The sequence below is a fragment of the Talpa occidentalis genome, unplaced genomic scaffold, assembly GCF_014898055.3.
Source record: "Talpa occidentalis isolate TD23 unplaced genomic scaffold, MPIMG_talOcc4v2.1 talOcc4.6, whole genome shotgun sequence".
Taxonomy (NCBI): domain Eukaryota; kingdom Metazoa; phylum Chordata; class Mammalia; order Eulipotyphla; family Talpidae; genus Talpa; species Talpa occidentalis.
Genome location: NW_023604972.1, coordinates 124545415 through 124567808, shown reverse-complemented (window position 1 = coordinate 124567808; position 22394 = coordinate 124545415). Strand labels below are relative to the sequence as shown.

At 43.5% G+C, this 22394-nt stretch overlaps 1 long non-coding RNA gene across 3 annotated transcripts in view; it reads right to left on the bottom strand.

Annotated features, from left to right (window-relative positions):
* Window positions 1-16115, bottom strand: part of LOC119261375 (uncharacterized) — a 41731-nt gene extending 25616 nt beyond the window's left edge. For 2 of the 3 annotated variants that reach the window (XR_005128987.2, XR_008549384.1), the window contains exons 1-2: window positions 7955-8034; window positions 6721-6828 (exon numbers count right to left, since the gene is read on the bottom strand). This is a non-coding gene — a long non-coding RNA (uncharacterized LOC119261375). Of the gene's footprint in view, window positions 1-6720; window positions 6829-7954; window positions 8035-10450; window positions 10622-15959 lie in introns of those variants that run through there. The other variant, XR_008549383.1, reaches the window with a different exon arrangement.
* Window positions 16116-22394: the final 6279 nt, after the last annotated feature.

Here is a 22394-nt window from a genome sequence, read left to right as displayed (position 1 = left end):
CATTCAAAAGGGCTGGTGTCCATCTAGGAAGAGGAACTTTGGGCAGAATCAGCTACAGAAGGAGGACCCTGCAAGAACACAAGGAGAAGGTGGCCATTGGCAAGCCAGAGTCAGAAGGCCCTCACAAATCAGGAACACCAGGTTACTATCCCTTCCTACCTGGTCTCCCTGAATGGCGCCACTCTGCTACAATTCATAAAATTCAATGGCGGAGTAAAGTTTCTAAAAGGCATATTCGGTTATATCTTTCTTCTATTCAAAAATCAGTTCATGGCTCCGCACTGGTTTCTAAATTAAATGCGGCTCCTCCTGATTTAATCCAGAAAAGCCCTTCACAATAAGGTTCTTACTGCTCTTTCCAGTTCTGCATTCCAGATTCTGTACTGCCGCCATGAAGTACTGCCACCATAGCACAATGCTAGTTTCCTGCCTCCTGTGCCCTGGCCCCTGTCTTCACTCTAAGGATGTCTTTTTCCCCCCTCTCTATGATGGACCTTTAAGAAGGAATCAATAGGCAAACCACAACTATCGAGATTTAATGAAATCTTTTCTTATCCCCAACGCTGACAGAAGTTCGAATCTTTCTCCTTGACACCACAGCATTACATTGATAGTCCTTTTGAGTATCTTACTGAGTTTCTTTTACTCTACTATTGAAGACAGAGATTGTCTCGCCTCTCCCCTCTAACAGTGTCCAAATACTTCTTCAGATAATTTTTCCTTGTTATGGTGTTGGTGTTCTAAACATTCAATCATTACTGGATGGGGACACCCTGATCCCAACCAATTGTTTCTCATTCAGTTTGATAAATGGGCTTAGGACACCTGGGCTTGGCACCCCTAGCCCCCTCCATCCTAAGTGCTTGTATCCATTTCCTAACTTCCTCGTTCACTTGTACAGCGGTCTCTTCCAAGCATCAATTGACCTCTGCTTCCATTGTCATACTGCTTTCTCTGACCCTCTTAACTCCCTTATTTAAGTACCATGATAATTAAATTGGCATTGAAACACATAGAGTGAGGGGAAAGAAATCTGTCTCAATGCCAGATAAAACAGAATAATTTTTCCATCTCAAGATCATTACCTTTGCCATAACTTACATGGCAAAGTCTTTCTTGCCATGTAAAGTAACATTCGGGGCCTCCCTTGTGGCACAGGGGTTAAAGACAGCGCTATCAAGCTATCACCAGCCACTGCAGCACAAGTTCGATCCCCAGCTAGCCAAGAGCAACCCACATGGCACAGCAGACCTTTCCTGCCTCGCCTACTGCAACCCTCAGCAGTGTTTTTCAGTAGATCTGCCTGTTCTGCTCCCCACTCTCTCTAGTGAACCCTCTCACCCCCCACACTTCTGGCTTACACCCCAATTCTTGTATGCATAAATAAATATTAAAAAAAGTAACATTCATAGATATCAGAGATTAGTACCTGGACATCTTGGGGGTTGGAGAGGGGTGGGCATTATTCTGCCTTCCATACTCCTTTTTCCAGTATAAATACTTTCATATACCAGAACATACACAATAAATGGGCCTCCCAGTGGTGCAGCGGGTTGAGCGCAGCGCTGTGAAGCTGCCCACAGCCTCTGCAGCGCGGTTAGATTCCCGGCCAGCCAGGGAGATACCCACATGGTGTGTCAGACCTCTCCTATCTCGCCCGCTGCTCCTCTCAGCAGTGTTTTCGGTCCATCTGCCTGTTATGCTCCCCACTCTGTATCTGGTGAATTCTCTCACGTTCCTGCACCTCTGGCCTGTACCCCAGTTCTTATATAAATAAATAAATAAATAGATCTTTTTTAAAAAGTTATATTCTGGAATTATACTTCAAGGCAAAGACATACTCACCAAGTTATTCAGGCCAACAGCTTCTAGTTAGAGAATAGCATGTGGAACAAATGTGAATTGCACACCTTTGGATATTTTGTTTTATGTACCTATACTGAGAAAGAGAAATGAAAAGGTGGCGTCTTCTACTAATCTTCAGTCTGGTGTATTTTGCACTACCCATGTCTTCCCAAGTGCCTTCATGTTTAGCCTTTATTTTTCCCTAAAGAGATTTCTCTATATGTCAATTTATTTTTCAATGCAGTTAGAGTGCAAGGTAACCATGCACCCTAAAATGGCTGAAAAATTAGTGAAGAAAATGTTGCAGAAGGAGAAAAAAGCACAATAAAGCTCTATTACATTATATTTTATGTGCAAATTCTATCTATGTATTTTACAATTGTAGTTTATTAACTATTTAATCTTGTTTTCATTATCCAATTGACATATTTCTCTCTCTGAGAAAATTGTTTGAGAACCTCGGGTGAGGACAGAATTCATTACAACTAATGGAAATATTTTTCATGTAACAGCTTTTCCCTTAACAGCAGGGGTTTCAGGAAAGAACTTGCACTGATAGAAGAGGGTTAGGTATATTTGCGTTTTGTCAACTAAGCAGCCCGTTCAGGTGGTTTGCCCTGAATAAAAGAACCATCTAGTTCAGAAACGAGTTCTGATAATGCCTGCACTGAACTAGAAGTTCAGTTTTCAAAAGACAGTTTTCCAACTCCTACCCATCAAAAATCCTAGGGTTGAATTTCAACCAAAGGACACTATTGTAGGGATAAAATATGTGGCTGGAGCTTGATTTTGATTAAAGCTATTTCTGTATTGTCAATGTCAACTGTGAATAAGCCCTGTCCTGGGTGGCCGGATGAATGGCTGGAAAGCAAAGGCCAGTTTTCAGGTGCTGCATTCTAGCGAAAGCAATCTACCCCCAGTGCTTCCAGAATGCTGTTATTGGGAAAGCAAAATTGCACTGTAAGAGGTCAGAAGCTCCCATTCACCTCTGCGACCACATGAATAGAATTTTTCTTCGGTGCAACCATATTATAGTTGTGGAGCAGCATGATTACACCCTTGGTGTCATGGGTTGAAATCAATTCTAAAAATAAAGCTCAGTCTATTCTCTGATTTTCAAGGGGTTCTGCAAATACTTTCAGGAAATCTGTCAGACTGAACATTTTAATGAATTTCACTAACTGTGGCTACCAGCCCTAACTGACTTGACCTGATCGGCGATCCAGAATACGTGACCCTGACATGCTTTTCAGACCATGAGGAGAAACTTGGAAGTACGTTGAAAATGATACTTTTCCTATGTTTTCTGAAAAAAGGAATTAGGGGATGCTATCCAAACCACTGCTTCACCTGTCCCAAGATATATCTCTATTCTTACAGGTCCATCAGCCCAAGAAGATAATGAAGGCTACTGGCCAAAGTGGGTGGTACAAAAGTCATCCAAATTAAAAAAACAAAAACAAAAACATGGTCCAATGTTATTGGATGGGACTCCTATGCTTGACAACAGGACATGGATTTGCTGGACAATTTCCTAAATCCCTAAAAAGTCACAGTGCTTTGTTCCAGGAACCACATGCTTTGGCATGGGTCAAAAGATGACTAATTTCAGTCACAAACCCCGACCTTCATCTGTCAGCCCTCTGCTTATGAGGGGACATAGACAATGGAGGAAAATCAGAGAGTGTCACAGACTGTTACTGCTGGGGCTCATAGTGGGCTCCCAAGACTTGAGGACTGAGTGAAAAAAATGATGATTCATGGGCTAGATACAAGTTAAGCCAGTGTGTGTGTGCATGTGTGTGTGTAGTTTTTAAACCCTAAAAGCCACTTCCAGCACAGTTCACAAAAGACAATCCAAATTTCACATTTATCATCCCCTAGGATATTTTGCTATGACACAAACTCCCTCACAATAACTATTTTGAAAAGTCTCCCTTTTTAAACTTCGTGTGTTCTTTCTTTCTCTTTGGCCTCTAGTCCCATAATGTCCATTTCCTCTTGTTCTGGTGGTTGCCATATCTGCCCATAGAGTCTAGGAATTCTTTCAGATCTCTGCAAAGCCACTTTTTAGTACATAGTAATATTCTACTTATTCAGAACCCTGAGAGGTCCTCTCATCTTTAGCATGCCTACTCTGTCAGCAAAAGACCGGTGCGTAGGCTCATGATGATTTTCTTCTAGTTAGTTTATGTCAAAGTAATACAAGTATGTAGTAAGAAAAAAAAAATCAAATAGTAAAGAACATTTTAAGATGAAAGACTCTCCAACCTACTCCCAATTCCTCTCCCAGGAAATGTCTTAACTATTTCTGTGTTATCATTCATATTATTGTGACCTTCAAAATATTAAATAACATAAATATGAGATTTCTGAATGTATCAAGTTTGTATACACTCTATGGTCTTCTAGAAACAAAGATGGTGATTTAATCAAGGACACTTTTATTCAAGTGTTCTTTCCTCTTCCCATTATAGTATTTGATGCATTATCATTTTTATTTCCTGACTAGTAGATCTTTAATTCCTCTAAACAATATGCTTATGCTCAGTTTCTTATATAGCAGATTCAGTTTTCCCAAACCATGTTCTTAGGCATGGTTTGAGGATTAAATTTATTTTTAAAGATTTACCAACTTAGGTATACAAGAGCTGGGGTGTAGGCCAGAGGTGCAGGGGGTGAGAGGATTCACCAGAGACAGCGTGGGGAACTGAACAGGCAGATTGACTGAAATACACTGCTGAGGGGAGCAGCGGGCGAGACAGGAGAGGTCTGCTGCACCATGTGGGTAGCTCCTGGCCAGGGATGGAACTTGTGCTGCAGTATCTATGGATAGCTTCATTGTGGTGAGGCTTTACCCCCTGGGCTACCAGGGAGGCCCCTTAACTTTCTTTATTTTATGTAACTAAAAGACCCGATTGCTTTACCTGGTAGAAACCTTACTTATTGTTGATCCCAAGCAAACTGGGTCATTTTGCAATACTATAAAATCAAATTCAATCCCTCTTTTCATGGGAGAGTGAGCCGTTTCTGGATGATCATGTGGTGCTAAACACTGGAGGTAAATAGCTTCTATCTATGGTTGACCTCTGTTCTCCTCAGCATCCCCTGGTTGTTGGTCATTGGCATCTCTGTTGATGTCTCCTGAGGTGATAAAGGCACCACCGTGAACTTTCCAGATCCACTAGCCATCTTAACCCTTCTATGATCTTTTTTAGGTGCACAAACTTTTCTGATTCTTTTCTATGATTATGGGGACAAAGAAAACTCAGGTGAGTTGTTTCAGCCCTCTTTGCCTTGGCCTGTCCCACTATAATTCCCACTTTATGACAATGGCACCATTTTGTTGGGTATTGAAGGGACTTCTGTGTGGCTTGCTGTGTAGTAGCTTAGTGCCTTCAGGGGTTGAAAGCAGAGAGGCATGTACTGTTTCTTTCCATGCTTTACATTTTCAAACCTATCTCTTCCCATCCCAGAACTGGGGTGGGTAAAGTATGCTAGACAGAGAACAGGCAAGTTTCCAAGTACTTGCCTTCCTTACAAATTGTCTCTCTAAACTCAAATCTACCTCATTTCAGGGAAAAAAATACCTTTAGGCCCTGATTCCGTCAGTGATTTTTCTTTGGATACCCAAAATCATAGACTTCAATGACATATTCTTTCTTTAAAAGCCTGACTTTTGCGGGCCTCCCCGGTGGCGCAGCGGTTGAGCGCTGGGTTGCGAAGCTGCCCGCCGCCTCTGCGGCGCTGGTTCGATCCCCGGCTGCTCCCCGGCCACTGGAGGAGGGTCCCACATGGCGCGCAGACCTCTCCTGCCGCCCGCTGCTCCCCTCAGCAGTGTGCTTCGGTCCTTCTGCCTGTTCTGCTCCCCGCTCTGGCTCTGGTGAATTCTCTCACCCTCCCACGCTTCTGACTGTACCCAGTGCATGTATAAATAAACAAACAAACAAATAAATAAATAAATAAAACAAAAAAAAAAATAAAAAAAAAAAATAAAAAGCCTGACTTTTGCAAACCAAAAGCCTTTGGATTTCAAGACAATGAATTTCAAAGCATCTTTTTAGAATCTCAAAAGCTCAGAACTTGATTGATGCAATTGACTATGCTAACCTCCTCTAGGTAATAAGACCAGCATGCCTCAGTCTAATATACTATAATGTAGTAGGTAAAAGATACTGTCATTAAAAAAATTTAAAAACGTGAGTGTAGGCAGATAATTACCAAGTATTACCATAAGAGCAGGTTCCAAAGAAAGAAGTCAGTATCTCAATTCCTCTGTATGTAAGGTGAGGCTATTAGCATCCCTGTCTTTCACACCACCCGCCCTCTTACACTCTATCTGCTTTTATGTTATTAATCAGTTGCTGTTCAGTTTCAAATGACAAAGCACCAAGCTTATAATGGTTCAAATACATGACTTATAATTTGCTCGAATATCAATAAGTCAATCTAAAATTGATACAATGGATAATGATGGTATAGGAGCCCAAGAACCTGTCTTCCCACTATGCCACTTAAGCAGGTTGGCTCATGGTCCCATAGTTGGAGCATGACAGGGGTTCTAGGAATCACATTTGTGACCCAGGCTAGAGGAAGAGGAGATGTGGAGAAGGCCTAGGGCCAACTGCATCCGTTTCCCTTGTCACTAAAGCAAATGGTTTCCTAAAGCAGTGTCATCCATAAGATTTTGTTTATGTCTTACTGGCCAAAACTGAGTCGTGTGGCTACCACTAGCTGTGTGAATGACTGGGTAAGTGCACAAATTTATAACCTCTATAGCAACAAACAGGCAACATTGAAGGAGACTGGAGGTAGATGTTGAGAAATCCAACTTATAGTGTCTGCCAAATCTTCCCTCTAGCTCCTCTATATTACCTATGTACTAGAGGAAAGCACCCTCTTCACCAAGGGAGATATTCACAGAGTCTTGCTCAGTTGTTGCATCAATCTTGAGGTTCCAGTCTCTGGGTGATGGTCTATGCTCTGCCAAGTGAAGATGGGTCCCCTTTAGACTCACAAGACATAGACTAAGAAACAATATATCTTGTTTGAATTATCTATTAATATTAGTTATAATTCTTGGGGGAATAAATAGATATATATTTTAAACATTTTCACCTTTACCTTAAATACTTGCACTCTTGCCCTTAGATCATTTGGATGAATCCTTTGCTTTAAGAACAGAGGTAAAATGATTTCTTATACCTCACACCATAAACTACCCATTTTTCTTTACCTCTCCAATTATCAGCTACAAAATAGACATTGTTGTTAACCTAACAATCAATGGAATAAAAAATAAGTTAAAATTCAAAAAAAAAAAAAAGAAACAATATATCTAACATCTGTGGAGAGGAAGAAACAATAACTAAAAAGCAAAAACAAAGCCAGTAACCTGAAAAAAAAAAGCCCAAAAACATAAACAGGACAAACACCCACTCAGTTGGAAATAGGTTGGGAGTACACAGGGGTTAGTGTTCCACTGTACATGTATCAAATCCCACTACAGCAAACCTTTGGCTCTGCTCTCTGGAAGCAGCACCCCTGGTCCCTCTGCCCTGGGTTCTGCCCTGTAGAATCACTGCCTTCAAGGCCAATTGAGATTGATCAAGAAGATGCCCCTCCAGAAGGGTGGATGACTTTGCAGGGACGCTGCTTGACATTCTAAAACCCACAGGACAACCGCCAGAAAAAAAAGAACCATCTGATACAAAATGTCAGTTGTGCCAATGTGGAGAAATGCTGGTCTAAGCCATTCACAATGGTCTTATTCCCATTTCTAGTGATTTTTATAGGCACAGGCATTAGACCATGGGGAAATCTCCTAGGTCATTTATGGGAAAGGTACTCTCACTACTAATAAGTGACATATGGTACAATTTTTTTTAAGTTATCTTATTCATGCAATACCTGCTGCCATCTGTAACCATGAGGAAGGAAATCATTAACTTGCTGAGGACAGTGAAGCAGAAAGATGACAACCCCATGTTCCCAATGACATTGTTGAACAACTCCATTTAAGAATGCTCCCATCTCCAGACTATTCTTTATATGAGAAAATAAGCATCTTCCCTGGATTTTCTGTTACTTGCAGTTGAATGCATCTTACCTGATACAGGTTAGAAAAGATATCTTTTCGGGCCTCCCCGGTGGCGCAGCGGTTGAGCGCTGGGTTGCGAAGCTGCCCGCAGCCTCTGCAGCGCTGGTTCAATCCCCGGCTGCTCCCCGGCCACCGGAGGCGGGTCCCGCATGGCGCGCGGACCTCTCCTGCCGCCCGCTGCTCCCCTCAGCAGTGTACTTCGGTCCTTCTGCCTGCTCTGCTCCCCGCTCTGGCTCTGGTGAATTCTCTCACCCTCCCGCGCTTCTGACTGTACCCAGTGCATGTATAAACAAAACAAACAAACAAATAAATAAATAAAACATGCCTCTATAAAAAAAAAAAAATTAAAAAAAAAAAAGAAAAGATATCTTTTCTATATGACCAATTTTTGTTCTATGACTGTTGATTCTTCCTATCTTATCCTTTAATGAAGTTCATTCATATTTAAGATCAGAAACCAACATACCTAGGGTAGCTCTCCTCCACTATTGTATAAGGAAATCTATATGCCAAAAGGCCCTCCCTTTTTGGAGGGAATTCTGACTGGGAAGTCTGCTCATACAGAGGAGGCATGGCAGTTGACAGTTTTGCTTTAGAATTAAGGAAGGGTCGTTCTCTGCCAGGCTGCAAGTCCATCATGTGCAGAGTGAAGAGTGATCTATTCTAGGAACCCCACACATAGCTGGGGCATTGACTTTATTCTCAAAATTCATATTTGCATTGAAATCAGCCCTTTGTTCTTGCTGACTGGTTGATGGTTGGTTTGACTTACAGTTACATCATAGGCTGCTTGCTGTTCTGTACACAGAGCTGTGAGACCCCCCCTGTGGAGTTGCTCCATAAGATTATCTTTGACTAGTTCCCTTTACTTCTGTTTTAATCCATGGATTGTTGTAGAAACAAGAGTTTGGGCTCCCACTGCTATCTCCTATCACATTTTCTGAGCCTCCTTCCTTTAAATTATTTTCTCTTGGTGGCTCCCAGAAATTCACTGAACTTTCTAGCCATTGATGACCCAGCTCTCATTATCCTGTTTTTCTCAGTAGGGGTTAATTACTTCTATCATTTTTTTTCCCTAATGGATTTGAGAAATGTCAAAGGCAAATGTGTGCTCAATCTGCCATTTTACAACTAAAGCACATACTTCACAGAGTGTATCCTGTTACCCCTCTGCATGTCACTTCAAAAAGACTGTATTAAACACAAACTAGTGACATCAAACTGAGGATAGGGTCAAAGACAAAATCTGAGATTGAGATTCAGTTCACTGAAGTTGCAGCAGCTTGAATGTATCAGGTGTTTGTTTTACTGGGTAGGGAGGTATTTGATGGCATCTGTCTTTATATCATGGTTAATAGGCAGAAAGTAGAAAAAGGTTTTGCCACTAAAGTTTGTATGAATTCAAGAAAGAAAACACTGGCTATGTGCAATGATGACCGTGATCTATTTAATTTGTCTCAGAAAAGTAATCTATCAGTCAGAGTATTTCATTAATTTTAACCCATGCCATCCTATAAAATAATACATGAATCTGCAGAGGAGGGACTTGAAGTAGTCGATGGAGTTTATAAATCCAGTCCTTGTGATTGAAACAGAGTTTGACAAATGGGTCTCCTGAAAACTCTCTCTTTCATTAACAATGTTACTATGGCAACATGAAGATTGGTCCTCATTTTAGGAGAAACTAATCTCTAAATTTGAATTCCCATGATACACATACTGATAGAGGAGATGTAACACATTTTCTGAATAATTATTGTTAAGTTTCTGGGACTTCAATATGTGTATTATTCTATTTCATAAGTTTCACTAGGAAGGAGCCAGAGGGCTGAACACTGACCATGGAGCGTAGCGGTGAGAGAATGCCACAGACTGAGAACTCCACAAGACACTTGAGCAGAGCACAAATGGAACCATCTAGAACCATGTGTGAACCATTTCACCTCCTCTCTAAGGAAATACCTAGAAACCACACAGGGTATAGAAGGCGCAGGTGGCAAGCAGTCCCATCCCCTATCCACTGCACAATGAGCCACAGATTCAGGCCTACACCCAGGGGCTCACAGAAGAGGATGGTACTTGCTTTGCCTTCTTTGAATATACTTCACAGAAAACCAACTATCTGTACCCTGGAATCTTCCATTATCTTCACTTATCAACAGTCACTTGGGAGGAAGGACTGGTTTCCATAAAGCATTATATAATCTTGACCAAGATGGACAACAGGCACTGTAAAGCTGTTATTCAGTTATGTAGAAGCTCATATTATTCAAAATTCTGTTTCAAATCTCCTAATGACCATTTGTGTCAGATTCCACCAGACTAATGGATAACCAATGGTATGCATCTGTTTTAATTGCTTCCTTTCATATTTGTGTATGATGGCCAGGACCTAAAATACACACAACTGTGACTTGATTTGAAAGAAAATGTTTTAAGATGCAACAAGCTAATGCAAAATGATAAAAATGTATCAAGCTAAAAAAATTTTTTTAAAGGACTTACAGTTCCTTCTTCCCACAATGAAAGCTCAGGAAGTGACTGTTGCCCCTAGTGGTGGCTGTCGTCCTAGCACCTCGGCCTTTAAGATTGGAGACCAGTGGCTGGCTTCCCCTGCAGAAAGCTAGCAGATTTCTGGTCACTTCTGTGCTTTTGATCACTTCTGTGCTTCATACCCTGAGTGAAACATGCCCAATAGGAAAACAATTTAGTGTTCACTTTCTTGCTTCTGCACACACCCACGTGTATCCATGGTAAGTAAAGTTTTAACAAAACTCCTGTGAAAACTGTATACTAAGTATAGATTTTTTTTTTTTTAACCAACCCTTTAAAACGTTTCCAGTGTGGACATATTTTAAAGCTCTCCAGGTGAGAGAGCAACTACTTATTTGCAAGACTGTAGTAGGCACTTATTCCCCCATCATCACTTGATGGCACCTATTTATCTCATTACTCTTTAATGGATAATAAAACGTATCTAAAAGAGAAAAAGACCACATAGGAGGAAATTCTGCATGAGATTGTCACAAAGCAACCTAGGTGGAAAATAGCAGACTATTAGTGAAATGCTAAACTGGAAAATAAGTACCTGAAGAGCACATTTGCAAGGTAACACAGATAGAGTACAACACATAACTGTTTAAGCTCTAATCAGTCTGAAAAGAACACCAAAAATATCTCAAACAAGGCTGGAGACCCATGAGAGCTTAAAAAGTGTTTACTTTCAGTTAGTTGGAGTATTTTCCAGTCAGGTTTAGATTTCTTGGTTTGTTTTGTTTTCAGATTCTCATTGCAAGGCAGTTTTCACAGCAACCAATAATCATTCTTAAACAAATTGTGTGTGTGTGTGTGTGTGTGTGTGTGTGTGTGTTTCTGCAAAGTGAAGAGCTTACTGTAGTTCAGGACCCCACTTACATATGTTCAGGGTGACAAGAGCACATTCCTGGAAGGTCTCTGCTAACTATTTGCTTCAATTGCCTTTTCACACCCATGATTCAAACCGTTCAGTCAGCTAAAATGGATAACAAGTGACCTAGTACAAATTACAGGAATTTGCAGGACAAGCTCTAGAAAGCACTCAGCCGAATGCCTGTGCAGTTCTATTAGACAACCCACAAATTCTTCTGGGAACAGCTCAGAGGCCCCTTTGACAATGAACATTTCTGATTCAGGGCATCTTTAAGCCTGTCTTGAAGTGAAGGGAGAGCATTGCTTGAGAAGTGAGTCACTTCCTGGACTGAGGAGTGGCTGTGTTTTTAATTTATCTATTGAACTTCAGTCATGATGAGTAATAATCCTATAGAAAATATCAGTTCTTCACAGGAATGTCAATACCCGAAGCAGCCTGAGTGCTTTGTGGGTTTTCTCAAAGGACTCAGGACCGCTCGAGTCTCAATGGCAAACAAAAAATGTACACCAACTTTTACATTCTCAGTAAGAGTGTGAGGTCTGGTAGCAGGTTTCTGTGTTGTTTTCGTTTTTCTCTGGTGAGCACACTAAAATATTATTACATTTTTTGTTTATAAGAGCAAGAAACATTGAGTGTTCCCTGATTGCCTTTCTTCTCCTATTATTGAACTTCTGTTTGTGATGATGTTTTCAGGAGAGGAAGGGAGGGCTCTGCATCCCCTGAACACCTAACTATGTCTGACATATTTCCAGGGTTTCACAGACTTTATCTCACTTCAGTCATACGCCACCCTAGGAGAGAGGTGGTATTATTGCTTCAATTTTACAAAAAATCTGAGATGCAGAGAATCTGTTTACTCTCCAAGATCACAACACTAAGTAAGTTTTGTGTGATCTGTTTCAAAGACCATGACCTATTGCCTTGAGCTAACTCAACGTTTTATTTTAAATGGCAATGTTCTCCTTGATCTGCTTCAGTGATGAAACCAACATTGGTTGTGTTCTTGTAGACTACGGTACATTACATTAAGCTATGAGAAATCAAAAAACCTCATTGTCTTGTCTTTTATTTTTTTGTAGGTATAGTTTGCCTCTTTGATTTATAGACTGAATTCAAGATTAATTCTCAGTCTACTCCTGAGATAACTGGAAGTAATTTATAAGCTGAATATATAATGTAAAATATGTTGTTTACATCAGAACTAGAACTGAACTGGTCCAAATAAACTAATTCATTCAGTCATTCAGCAACTATGTATTAACCAGACTCGTCTCTAGAAGTTATCTTACCACAACTGATTACCTTATTAATACAATTAAGTATGGAGTCTCTGGCAATAGGCAGGAAAGGAATTTTGTTATATTACAAAAGTTTGCATTTTCTAATAAGTGAAAACTATAAAATTTACATCAGAAATAAAATATTCCTAGGGGGAAAATCAAGTGGACAAGTCACATGGCTCTTTAGAGAAAGGGGACTGAGTAACCTGGTGGAGAAAATCAAAACTACCATTTTGCAAAGGACAAAAGTTACTATTCAAATGGAAAACTCTTGAATCAATCTTCCATATACTTATACTTTACAGGAATTCAAGTCTTGGTCATCAAACAACATGGATCAATAACTGCACTGAAGAGCATTTCTGAAATATCAGGCAATAATAGAACTTTCCTGTGCCCACGTAACACAGGGAAAAATATCTTCATCTAGGATTCATTTTTCAATAGTGAGTTCAATAAAAGATGATGCCAATCATCTATTTTTTTAATGAAATGGGAAACTTTCAAAAACAAGTATGCATTAGATCTAAAATGTTTAACATGACACGTATTAGATAGTTTGCAGTTTTTTGTTTTGTAGGATTTGGGTGACAACTTCTCAAAATACAGAAAAAGGAAAATCTGCCTCAGACATACATGAAGAACACCATGTCTTTGGGATGGACCCTGATTCTTCCAGCCTCCTTTCTTAACTGACCCAATTTTACCTGATTGGCATCGAGAAGGGATAGAATGAAGTGACCAGTTCTTCATGAACATGCAGGAAAATACCTAACGCAGCGGTAATAGAAGGGTAAGATGAAGTCTCTGCTTCATGATTCTTTTCTTCTTAAAGTATGACCACCATCTCTCTTGGACCTCTCCCTACTTGATATTCTGCAAACACATGGCATTTTTGACAACCCCACTATTTTTGAGACCCTGCTCTCAATGCTTTTAGGATACACGTGCTATAGTGATTAGCTCCTTCCCTTTTGGACCACTCCTCACTCTTACCCTGGCTTCCCTCAACAAAGAGCCTGGATGGTTAGTCACAGTGCCTGCCCCCATTTAAAACAGACATTTGGCCCTCTACTTTCTGCTTGTCTACACTCTTCCTGAGGAAAACATTAATTTCAATGGTTTCCACTGTCACTTCAGTTTTTCTGTGAGTTCTTTATCATAGAGTTCAGCTCAAACTGTGCCATGGGAGCTTTTGGCATCACATACAACATGTCAAGAACAAAGCATATTTTCTTGCACTGTGCTTCATCTGGTGCAGCTTGCACAGGGCAATGGCACCACTAACCCCCTAGATATGCAGACAATTATTTGCATTTGTTATGAGTTTGGCCTCAACAATTTCTAGAAAAAAATGATGTTTCAACCCTACTTTGCTCATAAGTCAAATTAAGAATCCAATAAAGATCAAATGCCCCATGATGGTTTTGAGAATGTGCCTCTCAGATCTCTGACGCAGGGAGCACCACTGATTGAGGGCCAGCTGCCGTGCTTAGAAATACAGCTGCTGCACTGGAGTCCCAGCTATGCTCTGACAGGGTGTTCCCAGAAAGTTACTTAACATAGCAGGAATATGAGTCACAGTTATTCCTGGGAGGCCGGGGACTCCTCTGATGAGTGATTTGGCTGGAGGATTCCCCTATGACTCTATTGAATGTTCCTCAGATTGCAAGACTTTCTAAAATGCTTCTGTCCTGGCTTCCTTCTCTGAGGACTCTCTCCCGGCCCCCTCTGCAGGTTTTCCCTGATGTTTCTCCTAAGAAAACTCTTAACTGTTTAATGCCACCTTGGCATCTGCTTGCTGGTAGGTGCAGGCTAACAAAAATCTCTCCCCAGTTCAACTCACACATGCACTTCCACAAAATTTGGGACACAGTTTTTGAGTTTCCAGCCCCTCCTTAGTTCACCCTCAGCCACCATGTTAACTCTGCCTAGAACTTGTCCTTGCTTTCCACGCCCACCATATTTTGTCTCCTCCTCTAGTCCAGGCTTTTCCTAATCTTTCATCTGATACAACGTAGTTTTATCATTTATATTTCAATCCGTTCTTCACAATCCTTTAACACTTTTCTAAAGAAAAATAAAAATCTATTTGCATCACTCACATAGTCACAAGCCACCATTCCTTGAGGGACAGCCCACTGATCAAGGCCATCTGTGCTTTACCTGACCTTTCTCATTTCCATACTCATCCCCCTCCTTCTGGAGCGCCTGCTCCCATGTCCTCATGCGCCTTTCCCCCTTGTCCTGCCAGTTAAAAATTACCCTCTTTCTTCTTGATCCAGTTTCAATGCCACTTCCTCGCTGAAGTCCATTTTCTGCCTTTTATCTCAGTGATCATCATAAATGGCGTTGTGAAGGCTCTGCCTCCCTACCACATGGTGGATTCCACAGAGACTGTTTATTAATACTTTCCTCCCCACAGAGGAATGACTGTCCCAGAGCAAGTACTCAATTAGTATTTATTGACCTGAACCACACCCACATGCTCAAGATTAAATTCAAAATGCATCACATTGGCGCGTGAGACCGCCCCGATTCATGCTCCACACAGCAACTGCCGTCTTAGTCAGGGGAAAAGCAAAGGACAAAATGCCCCTAGGGCCTCCACGGCTCTTACCTGAGAACACCCTGCATTCTTTACCTGATGGGGACACGCCTCCTGGAAGCGCACATGGTCTTCACTGACCTCGAGCTCCCATGTCAGGGTCCCTCTTAGTGGAAGAGGCCTGAGCTGGGCATATTGGGAAAGGCTTAGCTGACCCTCTGGGGGAGACCAACCCCACAAACAGGAGAAGCAGGAATTACTTGAAAGGAGACAAGGCGACACTTGACTTCTTACAGGCGGCGTGACCTAAGCCACCTGCAGGGCCCGTGTGGCCCATTCATCCATCTCCTGAGGCGTGCGCGGGGTGAATATTCTTCCCAGAGGCTATGACAGGGCCTCGGTGGGTCTCCCTTCCTTCCCTCTTCCCCTGGGCTCGCAACCCACGGCGAGGGTGTCCTCAGGACACCGCCCTCGAGGATAAGCCTCCCTGCAAATTGCCCCCCGTCCAGTACCGAGAGCCTCAGAAACCAGCAGACCCTTCCCGAATTCACGCGTGCGACGAGACGGCCAGAATGTCGGTGTTTTATTCTACAATAAAAATTCTGAGAGCCCAGATCACGTGAATCCTCTCCAGTCACTGTCTCTGCAGGGACGTCGAAGAGGAGCCGTTACAATCAAAAGAATGTCGGGGTCACTCCGAGGCGCACTGCTCAGCTGGGGCCGGAGACGACGCAGCCTCCACTGTGCCCCTTCCTGAGGGCTCACCTGAGGGCTCACCTGTGTTTGGGTGGCGTCCTGCGTGCCCTTCCCACCCTGGGGGACGGCGTCTCACATGACCTCACTTCCTGCCGCCCAGCGTCACACGTGACCTCACTGCCTGACAGGCGTGTCTCGCGTGAGCGCTGGGCCTCAGGGGCGTGGCCCCGCGTGAGCTCTGGGCCTGAGGGGCGTCGTCTCACGTGAGATCTTGGCCTGAGGGGCATCGTCTCGCGTGAGCTCTTGGCCTGAGGGGCGTGGTCTCGCGTGAGCTCTGGACCTGAGGGGCATTGTCTCGCGTGAGATCTTGGCCTGAGGGGCGTGGTCTCGCGGGAGCATTTGGCCTGAGGAGCCTGGGCTGGCGTGAGCTCGGGGCTGAGGGGCGTGGTCTCGCGGGTGCCCCTCCCCCCAGCTGTGAGGAACATGGCGCCCGTCAACGGCTGCGATCCCGCGGCCTTCCTTGGAGGCCCAGCCCCGGGTGTGGGCTGAGAATGGGAGGAGAACGCGAGGAAGAGCCGCTGTGTGGGAGGCGCTTGCCTGGGTGTGAGCTCGGGAAGGTGCTGGAAGCCGACATAGTCCAGAGCATCAAAGCCACAAGAAGTTAAAATGAGCAGCTGCTCGCACTGTTTGTGCAGGACTCGGAGGCGCTCGCTCTGCGAAGGGCCACGCGCAGGCGGAGTACATGTCTCAGGAAGCGTTTCCTAGCAGTGGGGCGTTCCATGGACTGTAGCAGAGATTTGGGCAAGAAAACTATTCAAGAGGGGCCTCCCTGGTTAAGATGCAGCCTATGAAGCTGTGCGCAGCCTCTGCTGCATGAGTTCGAGCCCCGGCCTGCCAGGGAGCTACCCACATGGCACGGCAGACCTCCCCTGTTTCGCCTGCTGCTCCCCTCAGCAGTGTACTTCAGTCAGTCACCTGTTCTGCTCCCCGCTCTGTCTCTGGTGAATTGGCTCACCCCCCCACCACCACCACCACCCTTGTACTCCAGGTCTTGTATGCATAGATAAATAAATCTTTAAAAAAAAAAAAAAAGGAAACTATTCGAGAGAGACCAGTTAGAAACTAAGTGTTCACAGCATTTTCTCTAGGAGGCCACTAAGAGACGACGAGGTCTTTTGATCATCCATAAGTGCAGCTCCTCAACGTTCAAGTTTGATATCTTCAGGTGCTCCCTCTAGCCCTGTTTTCCCCACATCTGCTGTGACTTCTCTGAATTCTTGAGACACACACACACACCAAGTCATAGAGAGGGAGCAGTTCACTCCTTCAAACTCCTTTTATGGCTCACATTGTGACCTCCTCCCACGAATCCTGAATGTTGTCCATGGCACCCAGATTGGTGACTTGTTTCCAGGAAGTTTCCAATTAACTTTGCCCAGAGCCATCAGAGGAATCACTATCCCTGGCAGCTATAGCCTTAGAAATGTATTTCTTTTTTCTTTTTAAGATTTATTTTTGTTTATTTATGTATACAAGAGCTGGGGTGTAGGCCAGAGGTTGGGGGTGGGCGGTGTGAAAGGATTCACCAGAGTGGGGAGCACAACAGACAGACTGACTAAAATACACTGCTGAGGGGAGCAGCGGGCGAGACAGGAGAGGTCTGCTGTGCCATGTGGGTAGCTCCCTGGCTGGGGATGGAATTGTGCTTCAGAGGCTGCAGATAGCGTCATAGTGCTGCAGCTTAACCCCTTGCACCACCAGGGAGGCCCCAGGAAATGTATTTCTTAAATGATAAGACCTGATCCGTGACCTGCAGAAGGGACGTGGTACCAGCTGGGATGAAACCATCACTGATCTCTTTGTACATCTCCATCAGAACTGTTCGGTGACCAGTCTTAACATCTGACTGAAAAACTGAGGCAACCAAAGGGGGAGGGTGACAGATAGAAATGGGGGCGGGAAGGGACCCAATGGAACAGGTATAGGATTTTTGGGCCACTGGTGGTGGACAGGGCGTGAAAGTATACATTTGTAACATCTTTAGAGGTAACCTATAACCCCTGAACAAAGAAGCAAAACTTGCTTTACCTCAATAAACATAATTTTGGGGGGAAATAATTAATAAACCACACATCTTTAAATTGAAAATTTGATCTTGGATAGGTACCTTATGCCTTACCAATGGGTAAACTGGAAAAGAAGTCAGAGGAGCCTTAGTCAACCTGCAGTGCTCTCTCTTTTTTTTTTAATATTTTTAAAGAGTCATTTATTTAAAGATTTCTTTATTTACTTATTTATACAAGCACTGGGTACAGTCAGAAGCACGGGAGGGTGAGAGAATTCACCAGAGCCAGAGCGGAGAGCAGAACAGGCAGACTGACGAAGTACACTGCTGAGGGGAGCAGCGGGTGGCAGGAGAGGTCTGCGCGCCATGTGGGACCCTCGCCGAGGGCCGGGGATCGAACTGGCGCTGCAGAGGCTGTGGGCAGCTTCGCAGCCCAGTGCTCAACCGCTGAGCCACCAGGGGAGGCCCTGCAGTGCTCTCTTTACACAGATTGGCTTCCCCCAAATGTTCACAAAGGCAGTTACTACTGCTGGCTTCCATGCCCAAATTTCAATGGGCAGACACTTCCTTGAATGAACACACCTTTCCAAGAGCTGTGTGTGTCCACTCGCTGCCTGGCAGTTCCTCCTAGACCGAATCCCTAATGCCAATGGTTTCTTCTAAATCATGTGTGCAAAACACATTGAGCTTCCATCATTTAAATTTTGTAAGAAGTCAGATGCTTGCTTTCCAGTACATCCTAAGGAAAATGGTTGCTGTTAAAACAACCTTTCTCATTTTATTTTCCTTATCCTCTTATTTTGGGTCTGTGTTTGGTACAAACCTGTTTTTCCTGAAAGGGTAAAATGTACTTGCTAAAATTTTATTTGATTTGTGGCTTAAAAATATATTTTATGGTCAATTTTAACAACACTATTTTATGTCCTGGAAAAAAGCATCAAGCCAGCTCTTGATTCAGAACTGTTATCATGAATACACAATATCTGATTCTCAAAATGAGGTTCCATGTCTAGAATTGAGTTTTTGATTGTTATGGCTCTGAATTTAATGTTTCATTGACTAGCTCACGTCTACCTATTACTGAAACATCCTCTCTCTCCCATGTTAGTACACTGCTTCTGACGTACAGATCAGGAGAAAACAGACTCACAGACTTGTTAAGAAGCCTGATCCAGGAGAGCCAATAAATCTGAGAGGAGAACTAAGGAAGTAAATACCTGACTTTATTTAGGGCTGATTTCTTTAGTGAGACTATTTGATGCTTACTCCTGAGTCAGGGCTGTATTTTAGAAAGCTGAAGATATAAGGCTGACAAGTGGGGTTGTACATTCCTTCAGTAACCCCACATTAGCCCACAAGACAAAGAACACCTTTTGTCTACTGACCACAGATGGAACTCCTGCAGGCCATCACCCACCTGAGTCCTTGCCATGAAAAGATTCACATTTCAAGCTGTGCTGGTAGGATCTTTGCTGAGCAAAAAATGCATGAACAAAAAAGACAAATATAATAAGTCGCCATTACAACCTGACTCCCCCAAACTAGATTCTAGTCAGCAGGGCAGAAAATGGCTTATTGGCGAAGCCCACATGGACTTCCTAATGTGGCACTTCAGTTCCTTTGGGTAACATTGGCCTACTAAATGTCCCCTCATATTTCTCTTTGTGTTGGTCTCCTTTTCTGTCTTGTCTTTCTTCCCTGGTCCTATCCACAAACGCTCAGCATTCAAACCAGAGCCAAGGATTCCATTTAGGCCCTCTCCTGCTCTACAGCACCACAGCTAGCATTGAATAATCCTCACAGCCAGGGATTTATGGTCCAAACTCCTCCAAATTACATTCAATAACGAGCACACCCTTCTGATTCAGAGGACCTCAGTTAATTAATTGTAGGACCCAACTAAAATCATTTTTGGCAGATGTCGTCCCAAGTGTAATTGGTTCATACCCAATTATCTCATAAAACAGGTACATTTATTTAGAAACTAAAACAAGTACATCTTTCAATTAATGCATCCTGGCATTTCATCAGAACACTGCTTTGATCAAAACTGTGTTATCTGTGGGCACATTACCCAGGTTTTATATGGTCATTGAGGGGAACGAGTAACAACTGCTCTAACAGTTTATAGGCCCAAAGCTTCTACTCATGCTCTGTAGTGTAAAATTTCAGCACTTGATTAATCATTTTTTCAAGCACCAGGAAAGCCCCCAAATTATTTCCTAAGAGCAATTCTAGTTCTCCGTGCCTGGCCTCATGAGTGGCTGAGTGGCTATCAATTAAGCAGATAGCATATTTTGCCATTTATTCCCAAGGGAAAGAGTTTCCACCCTCAATTGACATATTGTCTCTTCTCCATATAAGAGAGTACCCAGAAATATAACCCCAAACTGTCAACTGTTCAAGTCTTATCAAAACCTCAGGTTTGGAAAAATGATTTTGATGGGCAGTGATTTAAAATATAATATATATGACCCAGTGCCACAGAGCCTGTCCTTTGATCAGAAGGCAAAGAACTGAAGCAAGTGGTCTTGGGCTCTGAGGAAAAGCCCTCCCTAAGCCGTACTGTAGGTGCCAAATCCTTGGCTTTGATCAAGATACTCTAGAGGAAAAGCTTTATGAGACTCGATGGCACATTTGAGGCAGGAATATTGCTTGAAGACACTGCACTTGCGGTTACTCAGTGCCCCTTTAATGAACCGACTGTGAAATGTGTTTTGGAATCCATGCTAACGTAATCTATAGCCCCCCGAAGCAGAATAAACCTTGTTAAAATCACGAGTGTCACTTACTCCAGCTTGCAGTAATGGACAGGTTCCTCCAGTCCAGGTATCAACATGATAGTGCCTGGAGGGGCCCCTTAACTCAGGACTTGATGGGGCTATTAAAAAGAGCAGTGAAAACTATATACTTGATACTATACAGTCAACTTGATGATTGGGAATTCTGGACAATGGAGTGTGGTATCGGGTCCCAGATGTGAATAAAAGATGTGGCTGCTTGGAACTTGGAGAATCACTTTGTTTTCCCTCCTTCTCTGGCCTCATTCCATTCTTGCTGACCAATGTGCTTGGCGCTATTCTTGCCCCTGACCGGAGCTGAATTGTGGAATTTTCTTTCTTCTTTCAGAGCATTTTCTGTGAGATTCTGTTGCTCTAATTTATGTCACATGAGCTTTGGCAGCTTGTTGGGTCATGATGAAACCTTTGCAAGAGTCCTCTGCTGCTACGCTCACTCCGGAGTCTGAGGGCATCAAACTGCCTCTTTCCTTCTTTGGTGTCCCTGGTCTGTGCCCTCCATGAAGGCTGATGGGTTGCCCAGCACTGAGACAATGAGCTTACTTCTTTGGCCTTGAAAAGTAATTTTCTGCTAAGTCATAACTTGGGCAGAGGCCTGGGCACCAAGACAGTCTCTAACTCATTCTCCAGAAAGTGGCCTCCCCCAGCAGCTGCAGCTCAGGAAGACGCCTGCTGAATTCCCACAGGGTGCCAGAAAGAACAATTCTATGATGCCTTTGGGCTTGAAATTGAACCCTAGTCTTGCCTTATACGAGCTGTGTGATCTCGCCAAGCTAGGTAACCTCTCGGGGCTTGTTTTCTCCGTCTGTAAATAGCACTTACCTTGGGGGCCTCCCTGGTGACGCAAGGGGTTAAGCACAGTGCTATGAAGCTGTCCCCAACTCCTGCAGCACGAGTTGGATCCCCAGCCAGGGAGCTGACCCACAGGCACAGCAGACCTCTCCTGTCGCAAGTACATTTTACCCTTTCAGGAAAAACAGGTTTGTACCAAACACAGACCCAAAATAAGAGGATAAGGAAAATAAAATGAGAAAGGTTGTTTTAACAGCAACCACTTTCCTTAGGATGTACTGGAAAGCAAGCATCTGACTTCTTACAAAATTTAAATGATGGAAGCTCAATATGTTTTGCACACATGATTTAGAAGAAACCATTGGCATTAGGGATTCGGTCTAGGAGGAACTGCCAGGCAGCGAGTGGACACACACAGCTCTTGGAAAGGTGTGTTCATTCAAGGAAGTGTCTGCCCAGTGAAATTTGGGCATGGAAGCCAGCAGCACTGAGGAGCTGCTTGGAGTGGCTTAGGCTGCTCTGAGGGACACGGCATGGAAGCCAGCTGTAGTATCTGCCTTTGTGAACATTTGGGGGAAGCCAATCTGTGTAAAGAGAGCACTGCAGGGCCTCCCCTGGTGGCTCAGTGGTTGAGCACTGGGCTGCGAAGCTGCCCACAGCCTCTGCAGCGCCAGTTCGATCCCCTGCCCTTGGCGAGGGTCCCACATGGCTCACAGACTTCTCCTGCCACCCGCTGCTCCACTCAGCAGTGTACTTCGTCAGTCTGCCTGTTCTGTTCCCCACTCTGTCTCTGGTGAATCCTCTCACCCCCTGCACCTCTGGCCTGTACCCCAGTTCTTGGATGCATAAATGGATAAATCT